Source organism: Schistocerca americana, chromosome 3 (genome assembly GCF_021461395.2).
Source record: "Schistocerca americana isolate TAMUIC-IGC-003095 chromosome 3, iqSchAmer2.1, whole genome shotgun sequence".
NCBI classification, from domain to species: domain Eukaryota; kingdom Metazoa; phylum Arthropoda; class Insecta; order Orthoptera; family Acrididae; genus Schistocerca; species Schistocerca americana.
The window spans coordinates 145,694,319-145,703,272 of NC_060121.1; the positions used below are offsets into that span (position 1 = coordinate 145,694,319).

The 8,954-nt window shown below is 44.0% G+C and overlaps 1 long non-coding RNA gene across 1 annotated transcript in view; it reads left to right on the forward strand.

The window, feature by feature from the left end:
* The window catches only part of LOC124606801, a 647,945-nt gene extending 646,762 nt beyond the window's left edge, over positions 1 to 1,183 (forward strand). Inside the window, exon 5 of the long non-coding RNA XR_006978729.1 lies at positions 1,126 to 1,183. This is a non-coding gene — a long non-coding RNA (uncharacterized LOC124606801). The remainder of the gene's footprint in view (positions 1 to 1,125) is intronic.
* Positions 1,184 to 8,954: the final 7,771 nt, after the last annotated feature.

Here is an 8,954-nt window from a genome sequence, read left to right on the forward strand (position 1 = left end):
GGCGGCGCCGGCGGGCCCCGAGCCGCCCTCGCACACCTCTGCCGCCGCCCCCGCCTCTGCGAGCGCCCGTGGCGCCAGCGGCCGCCGACCGGAGGCGCAGCATGCCCGCCCCCGCCGCCTGCGTCCGACTCCGCCGCCGCCGCCGCCGCCACGCCGTCCTCTGGGCGCAGCTCGCCGCCGCGTGTTAATGCCGCCCCCGCCGCCGCCGACGACTTCGACGCCGACGCCGTCGCCTCAGCTAGTAGAAGCGACGCGCCCGCACTCGCCGCTGCCTGCCGTGCTGACTTCCCCGACGATGGATTGCCGGCTACGCCGCGGTTTTGCCTCCAGCGCTCTCCCACCGATCTGTACGATCCGGGCAGTTCCTCGCCACCGTGTATGTCGGAAAGCACTGGACCGCAGTAACCGCGCGGTCGCTCCGTTTTAACAAGCGAGCCACACTAGGCCACCTGAACACGTGCTGCACTTTCCCGATCCACGTTGACGTTTCTATCTCCCGTCTAGTCCCACTAAAGTTCTAGAGGGGGGGGACACGAGTCTGGTTTTCGGGGGCTCTTCAAAATTCTTACCGTTCCGAGAGAACTGGCAAGGTGTCTGGAATGTTGCCTTGGGACTACCAACACCGTAGTAATTATTGTTGGAATCATAGGAAGAAATCGTCCCTCGCAGATAGTATAGATCGAGATACCGTGCCGTTCCACTTCGCTTGTTGACGAGTGTTAGGCGTAGGTAGAATAACTTCTGTATAGTTCCGATACCGTGAAACTGAGGTCTCGTCTACCCTTTTTCTCGAGGGCATTAGTAATGTTTAGCGCTTAGCAGTATCGCCTGCCGTCTAACGTCGGTCCTTTACTAGGGCCATCCGTTTCAGATTCTGTGCATTTAAATTCGAGTGCTTCGCGTGTGAATCCGACGACGGTAGCTGTAGCGCAGCGTACGGACGCGACGTGACGCCGCACCTGGAGATGGTCCTCGCTGCAGCCGCCGCCACGTGAAGTCGTCACCTCGCCTCGCAGTCTCCAGGGCCCGCCAGCGACGCGGAAGCAGCGCAGGGGAGATGCCTCCCCATTAAGCCTTTTCAATGCTTTTCTCCTATTTTTTTCTCTTTCCTTGTCCCGGATACAGGTGGAGCTGGGCCGGCGCTCGCCTCACCATGCCACGTTGCCAGATCCGCTGCGTCACTGCCTTGCTACTCGTGTTTGCCTTTTCTCGGGTCGCCGCCGAGGGTAAGTGTCGCCGCCTGCGCCTTTCTTCCCTAGCTACTAAGGCCGCCGCAGTTTCTGCTCGCCAGACACTGCTTGCGGAACAGTGTCTGGTCCAGCCTTCGTACTGCTCGACTCACGATTCTGGAGAACAACCTAATCTCATACTAGTTCCGGCGTAAACGACAGCTATTACTAAATGATGCGGAAGTATCTAATTGTTCGTTGCAACGTACCTTGGTAGTAAATTTTGTAGTAGCTTTCTTCACGAACTTCGGCGAAACGAACAAACTTCCCACGGGGATTAATTCCTCATTTATTCGAATTATTCCGCCTGTAAAATTGAAAATATATTTTAAGAGTAGGTTAAACACAAACTTCCTGGATTCCCTACAAAACTGTATTAAGTGTTTCTGAAATGGTTTCAACCCTTTTTATTCGATGGTCAGACAACATCTGACAATGAATGTAACGGGCACAGTCGAAAAATTTCAGTCTAACACTGAAATGTTACATTCGCTAACAGATAGCATTATTACTAGAACGAGATGATGAACGCTAATCTGGAATGAGTTCGCATTTTTTTAAATTTTTTTTTTACCTGGTACTACCCATCCTTTAAGGTACCAGAACTATCGCTAGTGAATCTAGACAGGAATTGTCCACATGACAGAAAAATATTGTTAATTAGCTTAGATGCTCCTGAACAAGTTAAGAGTACTGCCAGAGGGCGACGTCGGTGAAACTGATAGAAACGCGGCGTCGAGACGAGACTTTTGCGCGTCTAACGATACTTCAGGAGATGGTCGTGCTTGAACAGTTTAGCGTACCACATGAGAACGGGAAAGTCAACAAATAAAGTAAATGAAACTCTCGGCATTTGACACTAGGAACCAACTTCAACTTAAAATAATGCTATGCTTATCACATCTCATGAAGTAAGTCACATTAAAGAGTGGTGTCGGAATAATGGTATATTTTGTCATTTTGTAAAAACCCTAGGCCTAGGAAACACGAAGGTAACTTTACATCTCCTTCTTTAGCATACCTGTGTGTCTGCTTTGAAATGAAGGCTCCCCATCGTATCCTTTTGTGAGCATCTTCCTTCATCTCATTCTATGTTCTTCCTCTTCTAATGTCACCTATCAGTGCAATTCTCTTCCTCCGTCTTCTCTCACTCCTTCCACTTATCCCCCTATAATTCTTTATGGCAGACAATTTCTGCGGAGTATATGTCCCAGCCAAGAACTTTTCCTCTTTCTGGTCGCTTGCAATAATCTTCTTCCTTACATTTTTCATTACTACTTCATTGTTAAGTTGGTTAGTCCACTTCACCATTGTTCTCTGTAGCTGTATTTTAAAACGCTCTAAATAACTTTTTTCCTTCGTTTTAACTGGCCATGATTCAATGCTGTGTAACATCACAGTCCGGGCATAACATTTAGCAAATCTTTTTCACATCTCCGTTCGAATTCTTCCAGATGTTAATAACTACTTTATCTTTTCAAATGCTCTCTGTCCCATAGATCTCCTCCGCGCTATTTCTTCTTTACTCTGTATACGGTGTAGCGAATCCAGAAAGTTTGTGTGCGAGTCGTTCGAGAATGGCAGACGCGCGGCACGGTTTTACGCACGCGGGCGACCGCATTCCTGCAGATGCTCTGCGCGCGTGTGGGGCCTCCTGTCCAGAGCCACTCCTCTTTCACTGGACAACTCGCTTTTTCCAGGAAAATTTGCCTGCCGGCCGGCGCACGACGAGGCGATAACGAACCCGCAACGCGCTCGTTCGGTCTATTACAACTCCTTTCCCCCATTGCGCCTTACGTTTACGGCATTCTCATAAAAGGAATTAAAAAGGGCGTTGTTAGTGTTACTTTAGCACGACGCGCAAAAATAAGCCCCGAGTACGTGCTCGGCCATTTGGGAGCGGGCCCCGTCTGCAGGCGTGAAACGATGCCGCGTGTGCTGTTCTCGAGACCGATTGTGCTGGGTGGTCAGCGCCTACGGCGACGATGCCACGCCTTTCGCGGTACGGCACTTTTCGAATGGGTGCCATGTTGTAACGATAATCTCAATCCATGCGCTGTGTCTTAGATTATGAGTGCACTTTGACCCTATTTTCGAGCGATGTTTTCTTGTTTCTGTCGTTGCCGCGTCAGGTTGTCATTATTGCTCTCAACATTATCTGTAGATGCTTATGATAGCGCATGCTGTTATCAGCTTGCACTCGATACTTAAGATGCGTTTCTCGACGGATTTGTTGTATTACGTGTTACAGGTTCACTGGTCACGTCAAATTAGGGCTTTAGACGTTATGTATCATTGTCTTCACCTAGCGACTGACTGTCGAGAAGTAACGGAGTCAATCAGATCTAACTGACGCAGTAATGCTAACTGCAACACGGGAGCACATTTGCGCCAACTATAAAACGTCATTCGCCCCGTCGGTGTCAGCGTAATAATGCGGAGCATGGCCCTCCTTCTGATACGATGTGCCCGGTTGCACTCGGGCGCTTTATATTTGTGTGATATCGAGCCTTCGCCAGACACTTGCTTTGCCCACGAAGACAGTGATACGTATTGTCGAAAGCTCGAATTTTATAATGAATTACCACGACTACTGTACCGGGAACATTTATAACTCAAAAAGTCTTTTAGAAAATGAAGTGAGTTTGAGCATTCGTCCTGAAAACGTTCGTTAGTAAATAGGATTGTATTACACAACTGTAACGCCCTGTACTACTTTGTCAGTGCCCTTCTTCATTTGGTAGTCGGGATTTTAAAATGGGCATGTAGATTCATGCTCGTGTAAACCAGTTTGGAAAAGAAGGTGTTTTGTGACTCGTAACGCGGCGTGGCGTTTTTCGTTGCGACGGGATCTTCTCGTGAAATTTCAATCACCAGTTTTCTCCTCCGATTGCGAAAACATTCTGTTGGCACCCACCTACATAGGGAGAAAGGATCATCTCGTTAAAATAAGATAAATCAGGGCTCGCACAGAAAAATTTAAGTGCTCGTTTTTTTTTCCCGCGCGCCGTTCGAGAGTGGAACGGTAGAGAGATAGCTTGGAGGTGGTTCATTGAATCCTCTACCAGGCACTTAACTGTGAATAGCAGAGTATTCACGTAGATGTAGATGTAGATGAAAAAAAATTCCACTGGGCGTGAAGTAGGTATTGTGAGCACAGTGAGAGATCCAAAATAAATTTATATAGTTAGTGTTGTTTCTTAGTGTTTGTATAGAAGCAATATAAATTCAAGAAGAATATTTTTTCGATAAATGCGAACTGAAAGAAACACATTATCCATAGGCACATGAAGCAGCTTAGTCACTAGCCAAGGATGATCTGTCGAGGAGAATATTTTTTTGTGTCGGAGGCGATTTTCGCTCCGTAGCGATTGGTGGTAATGTTGAACATGAACTTAATCTTCATACAACTAAAAGCATTGGCATAAATACCACCTAAGATACAGAGTGAGTGCTAGTTCTGCTTCATTATCCCATACGTATTGCTTCCGCATTAATTACAAGGTACTGCGGCGTATCGCACAGCTCATAATACTCTTTTCATGATTCGTGGAAACATTTTTTAATGCTGGCCCAGAAAACGCAGTGCTTGTGGCGGTTTTCAATCTTGATTTTAATATAATAATAATTAAATATTGGGGATTCGCGTTGCACGATAGAATATACTTCACTATTTGGTTCAGAGCACAATGTTTTCATTCTAAGGCTTTTTGGGACGTTTGCTGGAGCTCACTTCATGTCTTTGTAAAATAGGCGTGCGGACGGCCTTTGGCGTCTAGTATAGTCTGCACCTCGTAGCTGGTTGTTTCGCAGATTGCACGTAAAAAAATGCTGCGACTGAATTGTGTTGCGATGGATTGTTGAGAAATTTCTGTGACTAGAATTTTGAGTGCGTCTGTAAAGAAGAGTCATTCAATTCATTTGCAGAGAGAACCGCGGGGGAAATGACGCGAAACAACCAGTTACGAGGAGCTTGTAGACTGCATCTAGTAGGTTTACTTGTATACGATTTAAGATCTAGAACGCAGTACTGATACGTCCGCCTAAGCGCCGTAAGCTGATATTTTTCGACCAACGAACAGTTGATAGCTTTAATGTTTGACAGCCTCCTGTGTATGAAAATGTGTGTTTATGGCTCAAGTGACGTCAGGAAAACCTGTCAGCTTGAACACGAAGTTCGCTTCATTGCTGTAAAAGCAAGAATGATAAATTTGACGGAAATGAAACAAATCGGCTATTCGTTGGTCTCAACTATTTTCAAGTGTACTGTGTTAGTGACGACTGCAGTTGTATCCCACGACATCCTACATGGATGCACGTCGCGTATTCTCGCAACTTGTCGTGTACATGTCACTTGTCTTGTAATGACACCGCACCCAGTCACATCCGGCTCGGATGATGTACCGGTGCGTTACTGCGTTAGTGTCGCGATGGTCAAGTACTACCTGATAAATAGCGCTGAAACATTGCTGCTGACCAGCGACCTAGTGGAAACTTGGTTATAGATTACTTCTGGGTGACAGTGTTCCGAAGCTCCGCTACTATGCGCATTAATGGGTGTGAAATATAAAGCGAGAAAGAAAGAGTGAAATCTGAAATGCTAACCAAAACTTAACGCCAAACGTGACGAAAAATACTTTTTGTTCCAGCCATTTTAGTAATATGAAGCATGTCAAAAATTACGTCATAAATGAGAATAACTTTTCCGAAACCAGTTTGCCAAAAGTGGAACTCGATAACACACAGTTCCATCTATATCTTTACTTTCAGGATAAATAGTTTTCATCTTGTTGTATGTATGGCATCACGCATCGTTTTCAACAGTATTCGATACATATAATGAAGCGTTAATAAGCGAAACAGTTATTTGCATTGGAGAGGAAGCTGCGCTTTGTGTTGGGAAGGAAATTGTAATTCGTGAAGCAAAAGAATAGAAAACGGATGTACATGTATCAAATGCATTTCAGAAGATAGGACGGAAAGAAAGCCTTTCCTATAACTCAGATAACCTCTTGCACCTCAGTTGCCTACAGTAGCGAAATGAAAGGCTGGGAACACAGTTTTTAATTTTAAAAATTATTACGACTGTAGGCCTATCAATGTTTGGTGAACGTTCTCTGCCATCTCCTATGGTATTTTCTTGTTGGTGTACCGGCAACTTTTTGCGCCGCTCCAGCACGGAGTATTATATGACAATGAAATTAATTAATCCATCATGTTTTGTTCTAAGTAAATAAGCCTAAAAATTGAGACCTACTGTGGGCGTAATTCGTTTACTGTTGGAAAAAGAAATGTAACTCACCTGTGGTTGGAAGTTGTCAGCGAATGGATCGGAAAACAGTATCTTCAGTTTCTAAAGTATATCATGTGTCATGAGCCGGGTATGCGTTACGTCTTTCACTTAGTTTGTGATCGAAGCTTATTTAATTTAAAACCCACAGAGTTTTAATTAGAGTGGAGTTTTCGCACATCATTTCGACATCCCGTACCGGAGACACCCAATCAAGCAGACGCGATAAGTGTTTACACATTTTGTTCACACGTTTTTGCTTTCGTGTGATGTTGATTGGTCTCGATCCCGGCGCATTTTTTCGTGGCATAGAAGAAAGGAGTTGTCATACATACTAGTACGTTAGGTAACAGCTTCGTTGAACTGATGTAGTGTGTAAAACAGGTAAAGTCTAAAACTAAAGTTACTAAAACCTATTGAACATTAATTCCAGTATCCTTTAATACACAATAGTTTCATGTAATATACATAATTAAAAAGGTATTAACTTTACACTAATCTGAATGGCAGTGAGTTGTAATTTCAAATGTAGCAGCAAGATTCCCCACAACGATAGCAGTGCAGTTCTGATACATGACCATAGCATGAAGACAGTCAAGGGATATATAAAACTTTGTTTCAACCTGTATTTTATGTATTAATTCGTAACTGATCCATGATCGTACCATGACGGTCTTGCGCGCGGTTTACCGACCAATAATGTGTTTTTTCTGTGCGGAATATCTTGCTGGATTTGAAATATTGGTTCATCGCTATAGCGATGAACCAAAATTTCGAAAATTAACATATTTCTGTCTTCAATAAGAATTTTATAATATTCAACTATGTGTTAACGTACTCAAGATGTCGCTACAGCATCAGAAGAGGAACGTTCAGTATCAGAAACGTCACAAACTCGATTCCCGAGACGTCTGGGCCTTAAGGTGGCGTCTAACTTCGCCAAAACGCCGAGCACATGAAAAAATGATGTTGAGTGCTTGTCAGTGTTTTGTAGCCCAAGTGTGAGCCATTACCTGTCCCAGCTACAGAAAAAGGGCCAATAAGTTTTAAGAATCAACAAAATATACGACTTTCTTGTACACGTATTTTCTGCCAATAACACCGATGAGTGCATTTAATTTCTTATTGTGAAATGATATTTTTTTAAATTATTTTGGATTGTCAATAAATAAAATGACTTTTAAAAACACTGCGTTTGATTCAGCAGTGCTATTTTTGATACTAGCATTTCCCATTCTGTTTTCTGCCCGAACACAGGCTGATCTGAAACAACTGACATTTGTGGGTGAAGAGATGAAATTATACGATTCTGTCGACGGTGTAAATGAAATGTAATATTTGGGAAAAACAACATTTATGCACGTACACAACTGACGTAGGGAGTCGTGGCAGTTTTCTTTTAATTGCATTAGTTGCAAGTTGACTTTAACTACATTCACTCATTATCGCTGTAGAGGGCGTGGAATACTGTTGATGTGTAGCATGAAGTAGTAATGTCTTCCAGCTCCTACCAAATTGTGCTGCCTCTTCTATTTCTTGCTTTTCTGTTATCACGGCGTTTCTCATTCTTTTTAGAATTTTTGCAAAAATATTTTCATTGATGGTTCTATTAAATGAACCTTCAGACCTTGGATCCAATCACGTTTGCCGGCCGAAGTGGCCGTGCGGTTAAAGGCGCTGTAGTCTGGAGGCGCAAGACCGCTACGGTCGCAGGTTCGAATCCTGCCTCGGGCATGGATGTTTGTGATGTCCTTAGGTTAGTTAGGTTTAACTAGTTCTAAGTTCTAGGGGACTAATGACCTCAGCAGTTGAGTCCCATAGTGCTCAGAGCCATTTGAACCATCCAATCACGTTTCCTCCCTTCGTAGTTCTGTGTTTTCATCGGGTTTATCGATTTGTCGCTTATCTTATGTATCGTGTTTGGTTTCCACTTTGGCTTCTTTATTCTATGCTTGCACCTACATTCATTACCCGTCGGACAGTTTTCGGCAGATTTGGTGGGTTTGCCAGCACGTGCGTGTATGGGTCAGAGCTATAAAACTGGAGTCATCAAGTATTGTTTTTGCGTGTAGATGCCAGCGTCTCTGTTTGCGACGGTGAACTTACGTACTCAACAGTATATGATGGCCATTTTTGGTGCACAATTTTCGTATATTTGTCCAGTGAAAAAAAGTGTGATAAACACACTTCAACCATCGTAGTGACAAGAGTTAATACTATCACAGCCATTGGCATAAATTTGTTCCACTTCAAAACATGTACACAGCTACGCCTATGTCATAAATAATAACTAAAGTGGTAACGCTGTGCAACTTGGGTAACGCTACCTTTGTTTCAGGAGGCATAATAATAGGAGCAAAGTGCGGCTAGTTTGGATAGACATCGAAATCAAGTGAATTTGTTTATTTTTAAAACCAGGCAAATATTTTAGTCCA